Consider the following 23,771-nt stretch of genomic DNA (forward strand, 5'->3'; position numbering starts at 1 on the left):
AACAGGTGTGGGCTGGAGTGGGGTGCCTTGGGGAGGAGGCCGGGGACAACTTGGGTAATAGGCTGAGAAGCACCGAGCAACGCTTTGTTATTAGACATCAGTGTGCTGTTACCGACAGAGCGAAACTGCCTTTGCTTCGGGAGGGCCTCTCTGCTCCGGCTGGAGAAAACTGGAGAAGGAGGAACCACCGTGGACGTGGGCTGGGGAGGGGGGCAGGGTGTCAGCGATGGAAACGGCTCCTGCGGAGGAAGCAAGCTGATGGCAGGCGAGCGGCCCAGGGAGGCAAGCCGAGGGAGAGCAGAGGCACCAGTTCCTGAGCATTTCCTAGAAAACTACTCTTCGGTTTTCTGTCAAAACAGAGAGTAGCAGTGGAGGGACCAACCCCAGAGGACCTCTTCGGCGAAAGAAACGCTGACTTTGGGAGGTATATTTTTATTTATTATCACAACACAGACTATAAATTTAAAAGCCGATTTGAGTAATTTCCCTGAGGAAGAAAGCTGACCCCGTTCCCACGGCTGCCCTGCCCTCCCAGTGCTAAGTGTGCCACAACACGTTTGGAATGCTTTCTTAAAAGTTCCAGATCATTCGACGACTCCCACTGCAGCAAGTCTGTCAGTGCTGGAACTCGGGCTTATGTCGGAGGGCGGGCGGGCAGTGGGCAGGCCTGGCAGCAGCTGTGAGGCTGGCCCCCACCCCAGGAGGCTTGGGGCAGGTGGAGGTGGAGCGGGAGGTAATGACCGTTCAGAGACAACCTATTTAAGCCACTGTTTGTTCTATAATAAAAATGACTCGGTGGCTCTGAGCATGAACTCTCAAAGGGAGGGTGCTGCAGGAGGCAGGTGGAGACTTTGTTTTAACCAAATGAACCAACAGGAGCTTGGGGCTTTGTTGTGAGGAGGGCGGGCTTTGCAGTGGGCCTTCCTCCCTTCCTCAGGCTTGTTTGCTCATAAGGCAACTGCTGCCCCTGAGGGACTCTGTGGATGAGGCAGCTGCAACAGAGGACACAGGGTCAAGGACTGGGAAGGGCTAAGCATAAGTCAGACACTTCAGGAAGGGGCTGAACGGAACACAGTTATGTCAGCCACCTTCCAAAACACACAGGTACATAGCACGTTGTCTCCCTTCTGTTATGCACATGTTTTCACAACAGCAGGAGCAAAATAACACCCACACCATATCCTAAAGGGCACACAGTCTGAGCTGTGGCAACTGTCAGAAGCAATGATTTCCCGAACCCAGGGCCCCGGGGAGAGGAATCTCATAGGCCTCTGGAGAGGAGAAGCCCAGCTGAACCCAGTCCCCAGGGAGCCTCTCGTTGCTGCCCCAGAGACACCAACCTTCTCCGAGATTGCACGGGCATCAGGATGCGTGTGGATGCTGCAGGGGAATGTTAGCGTCACAAACCCTGATCCTCGCCCCATAACCTTCCCCCCAACCCCAATCTGGAATGATTTTTAATATGTGCTATTTGCTTATTTCAGGGAAAAGAGTCAATCTAGGTGCAAGAGGAGGGCAAAGAGAGTCCAGAACATTGGAGCAATAAAAGTGAAGTCAGACAAAACCGTGGAGTCTCAAAGCTTTCCTACTGGCAGGGTTTCCGTATGGATGTTTACACCAAACAAAAGACAAACGACCCATTTGGTCCCGGGAATTACAGGGAGGGCAGCTCTGGTGGCGGAGCTGGGCTGTGGAGGGGTGTTCTCACAGTGTCTGCGGCTGCCGATTGGAGCTGCCCCCCAGCCCCCCAGTCTCCGGGCGTGCAAGGCTAGTGATTGGAGGACTCAGTCTCTGTCGGCCATCTCTCCGAAGCCCATTCCTGGCTCAGAGAATCTCCCTGCTGGAGAGATAGGGAGTCTTCTGCAGGTCTCTCCTGCAAGCTGCCTTGCCCACTTTGTATTGTCTCCTGGCGTTTGCGTGCGCCCTGCTTGCATCTAATGTATATTTATTCTCAAGGACTGGGAGCCTCAGCGGGCAACTGAAATTTAAGTGAGTGAATGGCCCAGCGGTACTGGGGAAGATTCATTATCTGTACATTTCTAGGTTATTTGACGTGGGAGATTTTAAGCAGTTTATGTGGCGAGGAGAAGGCAAAATGACAATGCGCAAACCTCCTATGATATGCAAAAAACATGCAGCCGACACAGAATTGCCGTTTATTAGATAATAAATGTGATGCCAGATTTTTCTAAAGAGCACCAGGGAAAATAAATACTCAAGGTATGGGACAAAGTCCAAGGGCCAGCGCTGAGTCCTGCCCGTGGCTCTGGCCACCTCCTAGGGGCTCCACTCCTCTAGATGAGATTTGGCTCTCTTCACTGCAACATTATGAAGCAGGGACACTAAGACGACTCCTTTGAACATGAAAAATAGAAAGAAACCCCTTTTTAATCTTTGTTTTTATGGCTGCAAACATGATTACATAGAGGAAAATCAATCCCTATGGAACACGATAGATAATACAAAGTAATTGATTGGCCTTTATCATTTTCCGTTACGATATTAAAATAACTCCATAATATCAAGCGGCAGCCACTGATACATAAAGGAAAACAGGAGCTGATTATGTCTAAGGGTAATCAGGTCAGGGAAGTGTGAAGGTAAGATAAATAAGGTAAATACAAAAATGGAAAAAGGCTTAAAAAAAGCAAAAGGGAGTTGGTGGCAAAGAGTCTACATAATAGAAGGGAGATCTGATGTTGGGAATATCATTAAGCAATAAGCCACGAGAGACAGTCTATTGCAGCTGTGTGATTGCAGCATGTCTCGGTTGGTGTCCCAAGCCATAGGGGCCAAAGCTGAGTGACTTTAACTTCCCAGGAAGTGCAGTAATCCTTTCAGAATACAATGCCTGCAGCCTGACTGCTATCAGGCTATGAAATTTAGAAAATAAAATAGGGGAAGCATTTAGCAATTGGTATTTCCCAGGCACTGATGCCACCAGCATGGCATCACAAGCAGCCACTTAGAAAACCTGCATTTGCAGCCAACTTTCCAAACTGCCAGAGACCAGAGAAGCTTTGTCAAAACCCCAAATGCCATGGTTTGTGTCCTAATGGCAAGTAACTGAGGCAGAGCCGTTGAGAAAAATTGCATCAAAAGAAGGCCTAGGTACATTATTCTGTGTTCTCGCCTATTTCCTCTTTCCGTGTACATTTATTCTCTCAACATGTATTCATATTGACAAATACACGCATAGAAGTTATTAATTATACCATTTTACACACCTATACATATATATTTTACATATATATGTGTGTGTTAAATAACACAAACACATGCTTCGTGTCTGATCGATAAATAAATACATTTAGGAGCTAGTTCATTAAAAATATACCAGATACTTGTTTTGGTCCCTGTGTCACTACCTAAAATGCTTCTAATTTAGATTTCTTAGCACAATGTCATACGTGTGTTAAGCAACCATCACAAATAACCCTGTTGTGGCTGGAAGTCAGTTTTCATATTCACATTTAAAACACAGTATAAAAATGTCATGCCCACCAGAGTGATCCAGGCTTTTGGCTAAGCAGCAATCAGGAATATAGCTTAAGGTGGTGAAATAAATCACCGTATGGGCTGTGAGTATTAGAGCACTGGTTAGCTGTGATACCCTCAAGAGATGTGGGAAGTAGTTGTTTACTCAGCAGAAGGACTCCAGATAGTATAGAATTTGTTCTCAACTTTTCTAAATCCTGGGGAGTTGAACTTATTTGTTCATTCATTCACTTATTCATCCCACTAATTGAAGGCCTATTACAGGTCTAGAACTGAACTTGGTGCTGAGGTGGCAGAGATGATCTCAAGGGGCGTACAGGCAATTAGGGAGCATTGCTATATTTGAACAAATATATGAAAAGGTCCTAGTAGATAAGATACAGTTGCTACGAAACACAGGGGAAACAGAAGTCAGGGAAAGGATTCACAGAGGTAGGTATGGATGGAAAGATCATTTATAGACAGAAAAGATGAGGAAGGGCATTTTAGGCAGCATGACATTCATATAAATGGTCCAAAGACATAAAGAGGGGCAATGTGTTGGGGAAAATAGGAATGGCTGGAATGGTGTGCTGAGTGCATGGGATGGAGTGAGGGGAGACTGACAGTTTTCCCTCTACGAAATGAAAAAGCTGTAGATGTGGTTAAGCAGAGATAGAGTCTGATTGGATTCTTTTAGAGTGATGGCACTTTGCTATAGGGTAGAGAACAGTTGGAGTGGGGGTAAGAGGGACTATCACACCATGCAGTAAGACACCGACCTGGGTGAAGCCTAATGAACTAGCTGTGCTAAGTGCAAAACGATCCCATCAAAACAGTCATACCATGTACATCAAATGTTCTCGGCAGCAAATGACAGAAAGCTGAAGCAGCATCTCATCTATGAGAGGTTCTGTATGTGGCCTGTCAGGGTTCCAGCTCCATTTCTCGGTCATTCTCTTAGCCATGACTCTTCCGTGTGCTGACTGTCCTTGGACTGGTGGCAATATGGATGCAGCAGTTCTAGCAGACTTATCTGAATATACGATGTCCAGAGGACATTTTTTAGTGTCTCTTTATTAGGAATGAGGAGTCCTTTCCCCAGAATTTTCATCAGGCCTCCCCTCATTTTCATTGGCCATATGAAGTCAGATGCCTATTCCTAATCCAATTACTGATAGATAAGGTTTTATAACAGACATCAGAGAGTCAACTACTATTCATGTCGTGCTTTCCTTTCAACATCTTTCCTTTTGATCTTGTATCTCCCCTACTGAAATAACTTCTAGGTGGTTCTGTAATTAGAATTGCATTATTCCATGCCATCCTGTGTACAAATACTGCTTCATTTCTTTATCAAAATCAGATTACATCTGGTTAATCACCATCCATGAGGATTGATGAGATGTCTTCTATCAATTACTGTGCATGGTTTTCCTTCCTTCCTTGCTTCCTTCCTTCCTTCCTTCCTTCCTTCCTTCTTCTTCCTTCTGATGCATTGGAATCCTACTGTTTACACAGATCCGGAAGATGCAAGAAGGTCCTGGCTCTCAATCCAGGGTGCCTCCCTGTGGTGCGCCTAACTCAACCTGTGAAGTCTACTCAGATGTGGTTTGAGGTCCCCACATTCTCTTAAAACCTGCAAATCCCATCTTATTTTCAGGGCCTGGAGAACCAAGCCCTATCTGGTATGGAGGGTTAAGTTCTTCAGACAAATTCAGTGTAATGGTCTCAGTTGGTATGCATAGGTCTGTTAGTGATTGTCTGCTGAGGTCCATCTCTACCTGACAAATTCCCCCCAAACCTTGAGGACCCAAAAACCTGGCACCCTAGTGGGGGAGACAGGAGGTGTGCTGGGGGAAATTAATTTCATTTCTTCCCATTGAGCCTAGAGCCAGCCAAATAAGACATAATTATTCAATTGTGCAATGTACAGCAGTAAGAATTCCTAAATGCCCTGATATAGTGCATCAGTGTATTGAAGGAGTAAACACAGCTATCTTGGGTCAGCTTGAGTCTAAATTGGTCTTTTAGAGGAAGTCAGATTTTGAGGGTTTCCTAATCCTGCATGTCCAGTATTTCCTTCTTCCATTACCTTTGCTCTTCAAGACCCACCCCCCCCCCACATACACACACAAAACCCCAAAATCAATTTCCCGAGTTTACTGATTTGAGGTGCTTATTAGCAGGGAATGATTTGATTGATTAAATCACATGAAATATGAACAACTGACAACCCTGATTAAAGTGATATTCTTACCAGGGATATTTAAAATGTAAATCTCTCTGGGGCACCTGGGTGGCTCAATCGGTTAAGCGGCCGACTTCGACTCAGGTCATGATCTTGCGGTCCGTGAGTTCAAGCCCCGCGTCGGGCTCTGTGCTGACAGCTCAGAGCCTGGAGCCTGTTTCAGTTTCTGTGTCTCCCTCTCTCTGACCCTCCCCTGTTCACGCTCTGTCTCTCTCTGCCTCAAAAAATAAATAAACGTTAAAAAAAATTAAAAAAAAATAAAATGTAAATCTCTAACCCAGATGAATTGACCTGTAATGGTGGTTTTCAGGCATTAGGGAGGAACCTAATTACTAGGAGAGTTGCAGGTGTGACCTCTTAAATTCACACTATGTGGTTGAGCAGCACCTTTTAAAAAACCTCTATTTAAAATATCGGCTGAAGGGGCTTTCTTCCCCACAAAACAGTGACTCCCTTGAGGGCAAGACAATGCCTCAGCCCCTAGCACAATTCCTGTCACACAGCAGCTTCATGTTGTTTGATGGTTGCTTAAAGCATCTTTTTACAATTAATCTGTTACATGGGCTCTGGGGGAATCAAAAGGAAAATGAAGAGATCACTTTTTTTTCTTTTTCATTCATTAAATGATCCATATTTTCTTAATCTCTCACTGCATTTATATTCTGTAAATCTCTATTTTCCAGTTTGAACTGTCTTAACTTCCTCACAATTCCCTTAAAATGCAGAATTCCCATCAAGGCTTAGTATTTTCTATCTGGATCTTTAAGTGACCAGTGAAGAAATTCCCATGGTTGAAGTATTCATGCATTGGTTTTGTGTACCAGAGGACTTAACTTGCCTCTTAGCTCCTTTAGATGCCCAAATGTGTTTCATAAAGATTTCTTCCAGGTAAGATTTCTCTGAATTTTTTATGTCATTTTTCTAAAGAGTTAAAAATCTATTTTGGCATGAGCTTGTAGTTTGGGTTTAAATTTTGAGGGGTTCGTTTCCTTTGAGCTGGAATAAGATTGTAAGTATATGTAGGTTCTAGGGATAATTCTCACTCGTTCTTTAGCAGAGGTGACACTCTTGCAAGGTGAACCAGCATTAAGGCCTCATACACTCCCCTGGCCTACCTCCAAAATGCTTCATGCTTGTTATTTCATGTTATAATAGATCATTATGTTGTCTGTTCACCATCTTTTTCTCTCACCAATTGTCCCTTCCAACCTGGTGAAGATGTTGGTCACAAGCTGTTGCCTCCTCTGCCATGGTGGCAGGCATGTGACTCAACCTGGGCCAATCAGGTTACTCTCCTCTGCTCTTGTGATTGTTCCATAAGTGGGCACATGACCCAGACATAGCCAATCAGAGTCATCCTCAGGAATTTTGCTGAATTTGTTAGGGAAGAAGCCCTTCTCTTTGCAATAAACTGTAAAGATGACAGAAGCTTTGAGTTAATTTACTGGGGACTATTTTTGCCACCAGGTGCAAAGAACTTATCATGTACAAAGAGAAATTAGAACCAGGAGATGGTTGGATGGATGAAGGGAGGGAGATAAAGAGAAGGATCACTGATGACAATGTTCGGGGGCCTGACTCCAGCCATATCCAAAAATTTGAACAATTATCTTTTTTTTCTGTTTAAGCTAATTTGAACTAGGTTTCTATAAATTATGTCAAGAAGACCCCAAATAAGCAAACAAATATGTTTCCTTTTTATCTATGTTAGTACAAATGATATATCTTTACAAGATAAAGGTGCATATATACATTTTTAAATTTTTTTTTAAGAGAGCACATAAGCAGGAGAGGGGCAGAAAGAGAGGGAGAGAGAGAAAGAGCATTCTAAATGTGACAAGAATGGTCTGTTAGTTACTAGAGCTTAATTTCACTTAGCCCTCCTAATTTCTCTGTATTATTATTTCCATTATATAGATGATCACATATAGAAAGCTCACAGTGAGCCAGGCTTTAAAACTAGTTATAACTTCCCAACTCACAGCTCTTTGTACAACACTACTTAGAAGAGTAACTTCAATCTGAAGATTTTTCAAGCAAAGAATAAATTAATTTATAGAATAAATTATATATATCCTTGACAAAAAAAAAAAAGATCAATGCATGAATCAATAAAGTTTAATTCAATTACACTCATCTCTCAATTATCAGCAATAGAGAGGTTATGAGGAAAGCAGATTACTTGCAAGTTTTATGTGGCTAAAACTCATAAATAATATGTGCATAACTGAAAGCTGCCAACACACGGCACTCTCAGCTGTAAAAAGAGATTGGTTGTAAGTGAGGTGTGATGATTGCCATGTTAGGTCAACTTACTCCTCCAGAGTTTATGGCAAATAATTATTTACCAGATGGAATTTTCCCTAAAAAATTTCATTTACTTGACTTCCTCTTTACTTACCTTATTTCATCATAAGGTTGAGTCTATTTAAAAATAACTTCTGGGATATTATTTGGGAGAGAAACATACACTTACTTTATTCCAGAGGGAAAACAAAAGATTGTCTAAACATCAGCCTAATCCATAGAATGGAGTAGAGGCACTATGTCTATTCTCCATGAGGAAGTCTGAGAGAGCAGAATAAATATTGTGTGGAAAATCCAGAAGGGACCTCTGTCATAGAGTCTAAATTATGAGGTGTTTTCAGGAAACATGCATTTTATCCCAGGTCAAGGCCAGCTGGGGTTGGAAAGGCAGTCTCCAATGATTTGACATTTTCCTGATACCTCCTGGAGGAAATATTCAGGTTCCTAGAGGGGAGTGTGTTTTGGGCTGACAGCTCATGTCTATTTTCAAAGCACCATTACCTATGGCAGGTGATGAAATACTCTGTAAGTTCTGACATGGTGAAGGTTGGAATAATTCAACAGGGTCTTGCCCTCATAGGTTGCGATTACTGCATTCCCTATGAGTCTTTACAGACCCCTACCTCACGTGTCTACATACACACACAGACACAGAGAACCATTCACACGCACACACATGTGCATGCACACACAGACACATGCGTGCCTTTTCACACATGCAGACACTGCTAATTTCTTAACTTTGCACCGTTAAAAAAAGTCTTTTAATTTTGGTGCTCTGTAGTAGGGATAATATTGTAAAAATATTAACCTACATATTTTATTGCCCTTTAAATCTTCTTCCCTTGAAGTCTTCTACCTCCAAGGCTGAGCACGAATGGTATGATCCCTGGGAAAGTATCAGTTAGGGAATGTACCACCCGGAATAAAGAAATCAAAACTGTGATTGCTAAGAATGGAATATGTACACCTCACCCCCACCCCATTCCTATATTGAAACCCAAATCTCCAATGTGCTGGTATTTGGAGAAGGGGCCTTTGAGAGGTAGTTAGGTCATAAGGGTGGAGCCTTAATGATGGAATTAGTGCCCTTTTAAGAAGAAACATGAGAGAGCTTGCTTCCATTCTCTCTCTCTCTCTCTCTCTCTCTCTCTATCTGCCACATGAAGACACCATGAGAAGATGGCTATCTGCAAACCAAGGAAATGGCTCTCACCAGGGACCAGATCAACCACCACCTTGATCTTGGGCTTCCCAGACTTCCCAACTATGTAAAATAAATATTTGTTATCTTAGCCACCCAGGCTATGGTAATTTGTTACAGCAGCCTGAGCTAAGTCAATGATGAAAGAGATATTCTGGTTATGGAGGAAGGGATTGTGCTTTCTGTCCTATGGGATGTAGAAGGAGAAAAGGTGGGGCTAAGGAAACAAATTTAAAACCTGTTCTGAGTAACTGATCTGGATCTGGGTGGTTACCACAGGTAGGTCACAAACCTCCAGTTGGGCTAGTGAGATCCAATTTTGGAAACAGTCATCAAGGGAGATGGCCTAGTTGTCCAAGAATTTTGCTGATTTACAGCTGTTCATTTCAAAAGTGAGCACAATCGGATGTCCAGCCAGGGCACACTCAAAGGCTAAGTCTGTCAGCCTATCATGGACATCTGCCATGAAACCGAGAACTCTGCATCCCCCGATCATGACGGCTCCAACTCATCCTCTATATCCAAAGCACCATCTGATGAAAGAGGGGAAAGGAAGAAGCAGTTTCATTAGGGATCGAGCTTTGAATCTACTAAAAATTATCCCCAAAAAACTATGTAACCAGGAGGAGCTAAAATGTCATTAATAGGCAGATTTAAAGTCAAAGCCTATTTCTACCCACCCTTCACCCCCATCAGCAGCTACCCAGCAGGGGGAGAGCTTATAAGAAAGATTCTATCACTTGTAGAAAATAATGAAGTTCCTTTTTCTTTGCACATCTGGTATGTTAATTGTGACCCTACCAACATAAGTAATACCTGCAGCATAGTTTTCGAATCCCTGCTAGGACAAATGGCATTTTCTGAGTCTGTCATTCTCTGGGCCCAGGAATAGCATCACTAAGTAAAACTTACCAAAGCACCCCATGTCTTTCTCATTTAGCTTCAACAGCCTTCCAAGTTTGGTTGGTACTTGTTCAGAAAATGAAAAATGCCTTTTGGCCTATGTTTCCCGGCACAGATAAAGATCCTAATTGTGCCATTACAAGCTGGTACATAAATCTGTGTCAAGTTTCTCATAATATTATATCTGCAAGTGAGATCTTGAAGGTATTGTTCTTCCTTTCACCTAATGACAGAACAGAATGCTTCATTGAAAGATGGTAAAGAAGGATGATTGAGTTCAATTCGGCCTGAGCATTTGAGTTTGTGTATTTTAGGGGAAATGGACTCAGAAAACAGACCAGAGTTTTCAAACATACCAACAAGACTGGCTGAAACATCTGGAAAAATCCCTTTGAGATTGAAAACATGTGATGCACAACAAAGGCAACAAATCTATGTTTTTATGGTTTTTTGATTGCAGTGGAGAAGCTGAATTGCCAGCCATCCAAGATCCTAAATTGGTCCTTGTTAATACCTGGGATTATTTGCCAAGATATCAGGATGGGGAGGACCAAAAACCTCTGAACAAGGAGAAAATAAGCTGTTAAATATTTAATATACACTCCTTACAAATTTAAGGGAGTCAGAAAAAAAATAACCAAAACATCAAAAATAATTGGATTAGGAGTTAGTAGATTTCACCCAAATCTCACTTTTATTGTGGCTTTTCTTCTCCCCTGCAAGGATATTTACTATAATTAATAAGAAGCCTTTGTATTTATTAGCATCTTTATTCCAAGTAGCTCAGAGGCTCCACAGACATTCTTTTATTATTTCTCACAACATCTCTGTGAGATTTTGGCAAGAGGATGGGTATTATCCTTGTTAAATCTGGTGCAGGAAAAGCAACTGTTTTCAAATGAAATTTACAAAAAGCACCTCTTAGGCTGAAATCTAAATTGCTGTTAAGGAATTCTCCCTTGGGAATGTTTTTCTCCCCTTTCCTCTTTAATTTAAAGTGTGAGACTGTCATTTCTGTCATTAGTTATTGCAGTAACTTTTCCCTCTTCAGACCAAGGTCAAAAGTCCCCCGCTGTTAGTCTATCCATGAAAGTGCTTGAACATACACAGCCTCATATCATGCATATTTATGCTGCAGAAGTATTAGAGTAAACATAAGAGGGATGAATTATTAAGGGCAAAGTAAGACTGATGAAATGCTGTTAGTTTAGATATTTGACTGATTTGTACATTTATGAGCTGACATGAAGTATTTGAAGGCAAAGGAAACAAACTTGGTCTTGCTGCTAAGCCAGCTTCTTAAGAAAAATAAATCTTAGGGATTGAGAACAGAACAAAATCTATCTATTTATCTATCTATCACCTATCTATCCATCTATCTATTTGCACATATATGTGTTTACATAATTACATATTAATGGCTTATTTCCAGAAATGCACAAAAGCTTCCACTCCATATTTATCAGGATGCCTAGGCCCTGAGTATTCTGCTGAACTGAGGCTTCCTTTGGCCCTTTGTTCTCCTGTAGATCTTTAGTTGCTTTGGACTTTTAAAAATAAAATTGAAGAGTTAGTATTTACTTCCAAGGCCACTTATACTTAATCACCAACCCCCTTGTCTGGAACTAAGGTTCATTTCCAGAACCTTGGCTCTGATGTGAACGGGCAAACCTCACACAATTTCCAGGTGTCTCTTTGGTGACAATTCTTCTTCCATGTTAAACAGCTCCAATTGTTTGGTGCTTAAGGGCCATCATGCATTACAAAGCCTAACGTCAACTCTATTGAAGACTAAGAATCTGGTAAACAAGGGTCAGTAGATTTCAAGAGAAAATAGGTCAGTCCTTTTATCTGCTATACTTGTTCTGCCTTTTTTTTATGGGGACTCCTCTCTGATTGCTTCGGATCGGCTAGACAGGGACTGCTGATAGCTCCTGTCTGCTGCTGCAGTTTGTTAGAATTCGTGTAAAGGGGTGGCAAAGCTGAAAAGACACATTGGGCAAGAGACGATTTTTCCTGGTCCCCTTTGTAGGTGTTTTGTGAACTAGGTGCTGAAATGACCCTGTGGGCTGGGGAGATGTGGGGCTGAGGATAGGTGGATGAAAGGAGCCAGTTAAAAGGCAGGGGCCGAATTTTACGCCCAGGAAGAGAAGGACAGATTCTAATTCCCAAAGCTGAGTCCCATTTGATGCAATCTCTTGGTTATTTTTCTTTCTGTAATTGAAGAGGTGGTAAGTTATCAGAAAGAAAAAAAAAAATCACAAAATAAAACACGCCACCGAAGTCATGACCTGGAAAAGGCTTTACTCTTTAGTTTTGCATAAAGGGAATCAGAATCATTTTCTCCAAATCATGGATGTTATTGTCATCTGATGGGAGCGAAGAGGTCTTTCTATCATGCTCTTTAGGAAAATGGCGACAGTGACCAACAACTTATTGCTTGATGTGTTTTGACTCTTAAAATTATTTTTCACGCTGACAGACTCCTTAAGGCACTCAGGGCAGGAGAACCATGTCCCCACCAAATAGACACATTTCACAAAGTTCCATTTAAATAGAAGAGTGTCACATTGTCCAGGTAGTGCTTATCATTTAAAAAATAATTATTTCTTCCCTATTGCTTATAATGACTACTTTAAAGCTCAAAAGTGAAATCTATTTCCTCACCTCAATTTTCTCTCCTCCATCAGGTTTGCATACTCTGTGGGGCTTCTGGCGACTGCTGGGCTGCTGGCATTGATCTTTTCTTTCCCTGGGGGGGAAAAAAGTGGCCTTGAAATTTTTCCTTTGGGGAAAAATATCACACCTTTTACCAGACAACCAGGTTTTCTCTCCTTTCTTCTGATTTGGGTTATTTTGTGTTATTCAACAGTCTTGTGCTGGCTTGGCAGTCATTTACATATTCCTTCATGTATGTATACACTTAAATATTGATCTATTCATTCATGGAATATTTTGATGCCTCTCACGCGCCAGGCATTGTGCAAAGTGTCGAAGATGATGCAGTGACTATAGCAGACGTTGCACTTACCTTCATGGAGCTGTAGGCCCATTAGGTTCCATTAAATTGGGGAGAAAATTATACCCACTATTTATTGTGTAGTTGGTTGTTCTCATTTCCATATAAAATGATAAGAATATTTTTGCCAAAGAAGATAGCTGTGATAAGGAGCTTACCTTTGGATTCACTAATCTTGACAATAATCTACTAATTACTCTGTTCAGTTCTCCCACGGTGTAATGGGCTTTTAGAGATATTAGAGCAATTCTGAAAGGTGGGGAAAAAAAAAGAAGTCATGGTATATTTAGACTTTCAGAAGTTATGTGGAAGACTAGGAATTAATATAGTATATTAATTTCTCAGTCAGTTCACCTGATTAGTGAAGAGAATTTCAATCGCTTTATTATGCATCTTAAACCTGGATCGGACCTTGGTGCTTTTTTAAGCACTGGAGAAAAGTTAAGTTTTTGTTAACTAAAATGCACAGCTCTGGATCCCAGTGTTTGACCTCCACAAACGCTTTTGAATTGTGTGCCTCAAGTCAAGGCCACGCAGGGTGGCAGCAGCCTTCGTTTCCCATGTGTGAGATTTGGTGAGCAGGATTTGACTTTGGTCTGTGGTTTTACTGAATGCAGATTTTTCTCCTGGACTCTGAACTGTGGACCAGAGGAAGGTTCTACTGCCAAGAGAGTGAAGGGCAAAAGGAGACAAATACTTTTCTGACCTCTCACTTTAAAGCTGCTCACCCCTGTTTTATTGCTCTTTCAACACTGCATCAAAGCAGGAAACTTTAAAGTCTCAGTGAAGCAGGAGGATACAGCTTTTCCAGGGACCAGGGTAGCTTTAATTAAAATTGGGTTGTATTTGGGAATGTTTTGCTTTGTGTTTGAACCAAAAAAAGAAGTGAAGGAGACAGAGAGAAAAGTACAGCAGTGGATTATCTCCCTAATGGCAAAAAAGATCAATTAATTTACAATGGGGGGGTGGGGTGGGGGGTGGGAAGAAAGAACTGCACTACAGATTTACAAAGTGTTCATTATCTATGGACTTTGGATATGAACCATCATCAGCCTAATATCCAAGGCAGAGATCTGACAGTGCCCACCCTGAATTCAGGGGCCAGTTGATAAATTAAAAATCATTTTAAAATTTAATATTAAAATTGATAATTGCTCTGTGGGAAATAGATTTTTCTGAACTTCTACCCTTTTCCTGCAGTGCTGAGCAAATGCAAGGCGATAAACTGTCCATTTGTCACAATGATAGATAGACAGATCCTACTTTTGCCCTTGTTCCACAGTACTCCTACATTTCAATTAAGGAGAATAAGTGCTACCATTTGTAACATGTAGTCATATTTTCCTCTATAGCCTTTTAAGGCTCACAGAATTCTCTTTAGGAATGGGAAAAAGTCCCTCGACATACCCTTACAACCATTGGGGTGCACTGCCCATGTCTTCAAGGGACATGGTAGGGGAGCTAGAGAAGAAGGCTGGTGATCAAACATCACCTGGGATGGAAGAGATTGAGAACCTGATAGATACTGAGGGTCAACAGTGGAGGATGGGAGATTCTGATTAAACTGCTTTAGGATTCTTGCAAAATTGGACAATGCAGAAATGAACACAGCAGCCCGAAAGTTAGGTGCTAGTTGACAAGAGAGTTCAGGGGAACCTGACTAAAATTTGCTCAAGGAGAGACTGTTTCTCAAGGGAGCTAGAGTAGGTGGCATCTATTTCCCATTCCATCGATGTTAGGCTTGGCCACCTGCCCTGCTTTAGGCCATTGGAACATTAGAGGATATGACACTAGCAAAGGCCTTAAGTATGCTCATGAGGTTGGGCCTGCCCACTTGGGTTCCTCTGCTCATCATGAGGAGACCAAGTCCTATGCTGTTATTGCTTCTTCACCTGGGGTCCCAGAATGAAGCACACAGAGCAGCAGACATGCATCTGACCCAAGGCTCGTAGCCAATCCCAGGCACCCGAATCTGAAGCAGAGGTGCCCCAGACAACCTGCAGACCTGTCAGTGAGCATAAGAAGTGCTTGCTGTTGAAAGCCACCAAGTTTGGAAGGTGGTTTATTATGCAGCATTCATTGCAGCCATAGTTGCCTAATATATCATTCCTCAAGGAGAACCTCCAACGGCCTCAAGACTATGACGCATTGCAAACATTTATCACGACTGTAAGGAATCTGTATCTTGTTTACCACTCTATCTTAGCATGTGGCATACAGGAAGTTCTTCATAAGTGTGTGTTGAAGAATAAATGAAGGCTTTTCCAGGTCAAGTTTCTCTCTATTTCATAACATACCCAATTGCCTTGCCTCCTAGATAATGTTCTTAGTAAGCCGTCTTGAAAGATGTGACTTTGTGTTCAGCTGTGTCTGTCCTCAAGTATTTATGATTTTGAACAGGAGATAATATGGATTAGTAAGTACTGTGAGAAAGAAGTGTTTGGAGAGCACAAAGTCTGGGGACTGGATTCAGACTGACAACAAGGTCATTAGGGCATGGGGAATGTAAGATGTCCCAGTACACCCTGGGGAGGAAATGTTTGAGTCATTTTAGAGATGTCAGTGCCAAATATTGAAGTTAATAGTAGTAGTTAGGCATTTGCATTAAGTGCTTTACATTAAGTGTCTCATTGGAGACAGATATTCTGATTATTCTTATTTTATAAATGTGGGAAGTAAGGTTTAGAAACCTCAGGTAACTTGCCTGAGGTCACAGAGCCAGTAAGTGGTGGAGATGGGCTTATATCCAGGGCTGATTGACCCCAACATCAACTTATAAGATCAAGCAATAACTATACTATCATCAGTATAGTTATTGATCCTGGGCCGCTGGACCCAAGCTGCTGTTGTCCTTGATCCTTGATTTTATTTCTCTTATTTGGTTCATTATCTCCTGTCCTCCTCCCTCTTTTCTTCAAACAAATCAATTCATAACTATAGTTGTGGGTGGGGAGAGAAGTGCTCTTGCTCTGTGCCCGTAGAGAGAAGAGAATATGCAGGAAGGGGGCCACTAATTAGCTGGTCCCAGCCCTTCACTAGGCTAGCATGGTTTCTTTATTTTTAAGGCTTCAAGGCAGGGACCAGGCTGGGCAAAGAACAATGAGTAAGTCATGGAGGTGATGCTTTTAATGATACATTCGCTAATGAAATGGCACTCCATGGGTTCACTTATTAGTAACTTAGCTCAAACAGCCATGTCCTACTGTCAGCTTGCCATTGACGACGCAGTGTGACCTCAGAATTGTCAACTCCACCTGAAAAAGAGCAAATGTTGCAGAAAATACAGGAGCAGCAGCATAATTTGGAGTGGAAAGATTAGCAACAACAGAGAACCTCTTGAATCTCTGTATTTCTAGTTTGCTGTGGAATTGTGCCAGAAGTGTAGTTATTTGAAGAACAGACTAACCTTGCAGTATTTGGGTTTGCCTCTGATTTGTAAACAACTGGATGACTTGATTGAATGTTTTCGAGGCTGTATGACAGTGTTGGCACTGGAGGAGTGGCTAGCAGAACTCCATTCTCAACTAATTATATAGGGTGGCTCTTCTTTATGTTTTCCAGGGCATTGGGGTTTTTAACTTGATGTTCAGAAAATGATTTATGGGGAAAATACTTCCGTACAGACCTTGCTTAATGACCGGAGGATCAGGAATGACACATGGATGTGAAAGTTTATGATTCTTCCCATTTATGTAACCTCATTTATTTGAATAACTCAATGCCCCTTATGTCAATTATTGAATTAAACCTTTTAATATCCCTCTGTCAAATGGGAAGTATGTATTTATTTACTCTTCATTTTACGGTTGGCCATAATGATTTGAACTTTATTTCTTGGGGGACGAACCAGATCTTACATTCATGTTTTGCATCCCTCATTAAAGGCTGCTCCCTAAATCGGCCACTCATACACGAAATGTCCATTTTTAGGCCTCTATACATTCTCATTAACCATTCACGATTCCTGTGCATTTGGTGCTTTCTTGGTGCAAAGCTAAATGAGCATAGTTTTATTTTGTTTGCTTCTGAGCTTTGATGGTAAAACTAGCGATGTTCCAGGGTGAAATGAATTCTGGGAATAGTATTGCATGAAATCTGACGGTTTTCATTCTCACTGGTGATTACGTCGTGTTTGCTAGTGAGGAAATCACGGAACGGGCAATGTATCTGAAGCTTCCTCAGCAGCGTGAGTCGGAGAAGCTTTCCTGGTATCGTGCACATGGTGGACACATGTTGGAGCCAATCTCTTTCTCGTGCCATCCTCTCAGAGTTTCTCTTCAAGGCTTTGCAGGTCCTGTGTCCTCTCACTTTGTCTCCTGTGACTTCAGGGTGATCAGCTCATTTCTCTGAGCCTCTAAAGCAGCTCCATTCACCACCAGTTTCCACACCCTCCCTGCCTTTGGCTATCTAGTCACGAAGCCAAGCAGTAATGAAAATGGGTTTCATTAAACAGGAATCCTACTTATTTTCTCAAACCACTATGCTAATAATCTCCCTTCTCAATATAAAGGCTTAAACACATACCAATATAACTAGTTTTTTTTTTTTTTTCCAGCTATTTTTTTTTTTTTTCTAAAGAAGATTATTTCCTGGGGATAAAAATATCTCTATTCAAAATCCAGGACTTTGTTGTTAAAAATGAAGATCTAAAGTATATAGAACTCTTTTTTTTTTTTTTTCTCTAGAAGCGAATGGAGCTTGAAACTCCCACCTTTCAGTCATTCGGTTTTGAAAATGACCACAAAAGAGATCTGAAGAGCTAAAACATTTCCTCACTAAAGCATGAATTTTGCAGGCCCTTATAAATAAATCAGGATGAATATTAGAATACAGATACAGTTTGTAGGCATATGAATATGGGTGATAGAAATATAATTTTGTTCCCGCAACAACTCAAACACGTACGAGGACACACACTGTATAATACTGAAGGAATAACAAGTTCACGTAAACTCGGATGGGCATTGTGTCTTTTTTAAAGAAAGCCACCCACACAGTTCAGGGTCATCCTTCTCTCTTGACAGGCTGCTCGTGCAGATGCCATCTTGATTGGGGTGGAAGTTCTTCAGCCTCTGCACCCTCTATCTAATGCCTGTGGTTTCCAGTTGAGTATATAACTTCCTATTTATCTGGAAGCCTGTTTCAAAATCGGCCTCCTCGGTAGTTATCCTGACATTCGGAACTGCGGCCTCAATCTCCCTTTTTTTTTTTTTCCCCTTGTCATGAAGTTTGTGATCATCAGCAAGAAGTCAATTTTGACTCTTTCGCTCTCTGGAGCTTTTAGAGCTCTTTGCAAATACCAGGAGCATGACCCTGGAAATTTCTTTTCCCCCAGAAAAGGAAAAAGCTCCACTTGTCAATCAGTCTTCCTGAGCATAAATTCTTACAAAGGAACTCAGAGCAGCCCCTGTCTAAATCCATCAGGATGGAGGGGAGATGGGGGAGAGGGGGGTCAAGTTACTAAATAACTGTGATCAGCTTTAAAGTCTAGCTTCAGGGTTATTACTTACATTGCCTTTCGAAAGTAGCATAGATGCACAAAAGAAGGAAAGAGCACCAGCTCCTTTGTTACTGGACAAGTTGGAGGAGCAAGGCATTCTGATTAATGGAACTTCTGGTTTGTTGACTGTTAACCTATTTATGGACAGAGCTTACCAAGGGCAGGGGTTTGGCTGAAGATCACAGAAAGATGAATGTCTCTTTTCAGATGAGCATAATTTAACAAGTTACCCCACACTACTTTGTATTTTTCTTCATATTGGTTTTGTCTTATAGTGAGTTGTCCATATATTTCTCTCACCCAGGAGGTTACAAGCAATTTTGGAGTAGAAGTGTTTCTTTCCCTCTTTGTAAAACCTGTAAAATATTTCACATTGTAGATATTCATTAAATATTTGCTGAGTTATATTGATTTTTCCCCCTCTAATATGTGTTTAGATATATTGCTCTACCAATGACAAATGCCCACGATGTACATCAATGCCTTGAGTATGAAAAAAAAAGGCCTGAAAAACATGTAGTGTGTACTTTGATGACTTCTATAAAACTTAAAAGCAAAACTTTTCCTTAAAACCTCACATGTTGGGGCGCCTGGGTGGCTCAGTCGGTTAAGCGCCCGACTTCGGCTCAGGTCACGATCTTGCGGTTCGTGAGTTCGAGCCCCGCGTCGGGCTCTGTGCTGACAGCCCAAAGCCTGGAGCCTATTTCAGATTCTGTGTCTCCCTCTCTCTCTGACCCTCCCCCGTTCATGCTCTGTCTCTCTCTGTCTCAAAAATAAATAAACGTTAAAAAAAAAAATTAAAAAAAACCCAAAAAACAAAACCTCACATGTTCATAAAATAATACCTGAAATCCTGATATATACGCATACTGACACACACACGCAAGCACACAATCTGTTTGAAATATATTCTAGCAGAAATGTAAAAAGATAAAAGTGGATCATAGAACAATGAAGGCCCTAGGAAATACCGGACGTATGATTTAAAGAGACTAAAGGTGAATCAATAACAAATACTTATTCAAGGTGTCCTAGCTGTACTGTGCCATACTAGGTACTCTGAGGGTACAAAAATAAGGAAACTAAACATAGGGCTCCTACTTTGTTTTACACACTGTTCTAGGTCCATAAGTACATTGAGGATAAAAAAAAGATATTCCTGCTCCTTGCCGCAGAGCTAAAGAGGAGAGCCCAACAGTTAGCAATTAACATAGTAATTTAGCTAGGTATGCAGTGGCCAGAAGGGGGTACATACAACAGACAAAGGAAAAACAGATCAGGGTAAATGAGAGGGCTGCGTAGTCAGGTAAACAGCGTGATCAAAGTTGGATTTTTTCAGAAGGTGGTATTTGAGCAAAGACTTAAAAGAGAAGTTAGCCAAGCAGATACCTGGGGAAAAAGATTCCAGGCTAAGGGAATGGTCAGTACCAACGGTGAGAGCAAGCTTGGCAGGTTGAGGGACAAGAAGTAGGCCAGGGTGGTTAGACAATAGCAGGGCATGAAAGCAGGAGAGTTTCACAAGGTCAGGTGGCAATGGGGTCCCCCAGGACCCTGCAAATGAAAATGAGTAAAATAGAGATCCATGGCAGGGTTGTTAGCAGAGAATGTCATCTGATGTATACTAGCTGTTGTGCTGAGGACGGGCTATAAAGGTGCTAGAAACAGGGAGACAAGTTCAGATACCGCTGCTGGCTGTATGATCCAGGTGCAATATGAGTATGTCCGATTCGTTGTCTTCTTCCTCCATTAGATTTCAAGCTCTCTTAGCAAAGGCACATCTTGTCCAAGTATCCTTTCTAACATAGGTTTTCTCACAAAGTAGGTTCTTAACACATATATTTTGAATGGATGGATATGTAACTTAAGTATATTATAGAAAATGACTAAAATCCCCCAAAAGTTTAAGATATAGTGCTCCGGACATGCAGAGGAGAGCAAAATCATCTGTAACTTGCAAGGTTTGTAGTGGAGGAAATATTTCACTGATTTGCGTGATGGTAGCAGCAGTAGTGAAAATAGCGGCAGGTACCATTTATTGAGAACACGCTACATCCCAGGCTGTGTGCTAATGTTTCGTATGTATCAGCAATAGCAAACCAGAGAAGGGAATCCCCCATACAGGACATAAGGATGCAAAGTTCGGGGTTTGAATAGGTGGCTGGCTAATCATTTTGCTTTGTTGGAAACCTGATGCAGAATACATGATGGGAGGTAAAGCTGGAGAGGTAGGTTGAGGCTAGATCATGGAAAGCCTAAAATTCACACATTATGCAGGCATTTTGGATATGATTCAGGGTTTTGAAGTTTATTTGTTTATTCAGCAGGGGAGTGATAGGTTTAAAGCTGAGCTTGGGAATGATTAATATAACTCCTGGATTACCTTTGGATCATTTAGCTAGAGAATAAAACTAGATGAGCAGTTGTTGCTAAGGTCAAAATTACAGCTTTATCATTTGGAAGCACTGATGTAGAAAACAGAAAAATGACACACCCTGATATTTGCACGAGCCCTCGCAGTTTGCAAAGCTCTCGCATTCGCATTATCCCACTTGATCATCACAGCAGCTCTGCTAGGTGGCATTGTTATCACATTTTACAAATTGAGATGATTTATGCAAAAGCGATCGGTGCACAGTCTGGCCTGTAGTAGATACTCAAGAAATGTTAGCTGAAGTGGAAAAATAAGGAAGTACAGGCTTAGAAAGCCTAAGCATATTGCCCAAGGTCATAGAGCTGAAAATAAATGACAGAGCCAAAACTTAAAGCCAGTTTGTCTGAGTCCAATTCTCTTTGCTCATGCCCTAACTGCTTCTCTGCCACCCACCAGAGCGCCTCAGAAGTTCTTGGAAAATGACAGGTAAAGCAATCTAGCGTAATACCTAGTTAACTAACCTAACACAAATCCCGATATGGAAAATGTTACTTAGTATCTTGTATAAAATTGCATTTTAAGGATTTCAAACATATACATAATATGTTTATAGTACATGTCTCTGCTTTGATATGTTCTATTTTTATATGTTAGTGTATTTGCCTGTACATATGAATGTGTGAGCAAAGGTGTATAGGTGTATATAGATGTGAAGCATTAGTTTGCTAGGATTGCCATAACCAAATACCACAGACTGGGTAGCTTAGACCACAGACATTTATTTTTTCATAGCTCTGGAGGCCAGAGGCCCAAGACTATGGCGTGGGCAGATTTACTGTCTACCGAGGCCTCTCTTCTTGGTTTGGAGGCAGCCCTATTCTCTCTGGGTCCTCTCACGGGCTTTTCTCTGTGTGCCGTCTCTTTGCACGTCCAAGTTTTCTCTTCTTCTAGGGAAACCAGTTAGATTAGGGCCAACAAGTTAGATTAGGGAAACCGGTTGGATTAGGGCCAACCCTAATGATCTCACTCTAATTTAATTACTTCTTTGAAGGCCCTATCTCCAAATACAGTCACATTCTGAGGTACTGAGGGTTAGAACTCCAACACATGAATTATGAGGGGGATATATGTCAGGCTACAACATATTTATTACTACTGATTTGTTATTTTTTAAATTTTTTGCTCATAAGCCTTTTAGAAGTAGTGGCGTCTGTGATCTCCTGTTTCAAATTTCCAAAATGTGGTATTTGTTCATTAAATATTTCCTGGGGACAATTAAGGCCTTGGCACAATGACATGGGCACAGTGTGGTTTATCAGTGGACATAGTATGAGCTTTGGACATCTGTAACCTTGGTTTTAATTCCAGCTCCATTGCCATTTTTTACCTGTGTGGCCTTGGGCTAGTGACTTAACCTTAGTTTCTTCACTCATAAATTGTGGGTAAGAGGGCCTTCTTAGCAGGTTTGGGTAAAGATTAAAAATAATTTATGTAAACACATCTAGCACAGGGCCTGCCCCTTCAAAGGGGCTCAGTGAACGTTAGCTCCCTTTTCCATCACGGCCCTGAGCTCACAGGGCCCTGCTCCCTCGGACAGAGGGAGACATGCACACAGATAATTTTACTGGAAATTGATATATGCCACGAGGGTTGTATATAACAAAAGACTGTGTTTGCTGGGATGTTTTTTGGTGTTAGCTTAACCAGGATGTTTCTGTAGTAAATACAACAAGAACCCAGTTCACCATTCTGTTGAAAGATCATTAGCTAAGCTAAAAAAAAAAAAAAAAAAAAAAGAAAGCTATGTGCTAGCCAAACCTTCAAGGTAAATAAAAATTGAGTAATTATAAACCCCAGACAGTTTATCCCACCGCAGTAGGGCAGCCTCTAAAATTTCCCTCAGTGACCGCCCCCCCTTCCCTGCCCTGTCCCATCTCCTGGTATTCTCACCCTTGTGTAATTCCTGCCTCCTCCGAATGTGGGCAGGATGCAGTGATTCTACCCCCCCCCCTTTTTTTAATGTTTACTTATTTTTGAAGGAGAGAGAGACAGAGCATGAGTGGGGAAGGGGCAGAGGGAGGGGGAAACACAGAATCCGAAGCAGGCTCCAAGCACTGAGCTGTCAGCACAGAGCCTGACGCTGGGCTCGAACTCCTGGACTGCGAGATCATGACCTGTGTGGAAGTCAGACGCTCTGGCGCGCCCAGGTGATTCCCTTCTAATGCACATAACTCGGCAGAAGTGGGAAGGCCCTTCTGAGGCTGAGTTACAAAAAGACTGTGACTTGCTTCCTGACTACTCTCTGGGGCATCTCTCCTACTCACTCTCATCTGCCTCTCTCCCCTTGTTCTCTGTCTCTTTCTCTACTGGCCAGTTGCCAGATTGGGAGGACAGTGTGCAACCCGTGGAGAGGCCCACACGGGTGGATAGGAAGTACTTCTGCCTCCTGCCAACAGCCTCTCGAGCAGGACTGGGAGCAGGTCCTCCACTGCCAGCTGAATCTTGACGTGACTGCAGCAGCAGCCAACAGCTTGACCCGCCTTGAGCCCCAGGCACTCAGGTCAGCCACACCTAGACTCCCAACCCACAAGAGCTCTGAGGTAATGAACTGTGGTTGTTTAAGCTGCTAAATTTGGGGGTAAGTTGTCACACAGCAATAGGTAAGTACTTCCCACAGGGATATTTACACTTCGTTCAACTTGTTCTTTTCACATGATAGTGGAAATCAACGTTTTATTT

At 42.0% G+C, this 23,771-nt stretch overlaps 2 long non-coding RNA genes across 2 annotated transcripts in view; one reads left to right on the forward strand and one right to left on the reverse strand.

Moving 5' to 3' along the window:
- Positions 1-242: 242 nt before the first annotated feature.
- Positions 243-23,771, forward strand: part of LOC131504484 (uncharacterized) — a 40,734-nt gene continuing 17,205 nt past the window's right edge. The window contains exons 1-2 of the long non-coding RNA XR_009258011.1: positions 243-424; positions 23,407-23,592. This is a non-coding gene — a long non-coding RNA (uncharacterized LOC131504484). The remainder of the gene's footprint in view (positions 425-23,406; positions 23,593-23,771) is intronic.
- Positions 2,121-6,982, reverse strand: LOC131504483 (uncharacterized). The gene is made up of 2 exons (XR_009258010.1): positions 6,844-6,982; positions 2,121-2,354 (listed from the first exon to the last, which is right to left on the reverse strand). It is a non-coding gene; the product is annotated as an uncharacterized LOC131504483 (long non-coding RNA).

This window comes from Neofelis nebulosa, chromosome 2 (genome assembly GCF_028018385.1).
Source record: "Neofelis nebulosa isolate mNeoNeb1 chromosome 2, mNeoNeb1.pri, whole genome shotgun sequence".
NCBI lineage: Eukaryota > Metazoa > Chordata > Mammalia > Carnivora > Felidae > Neofelis > Neofelis nebulosa.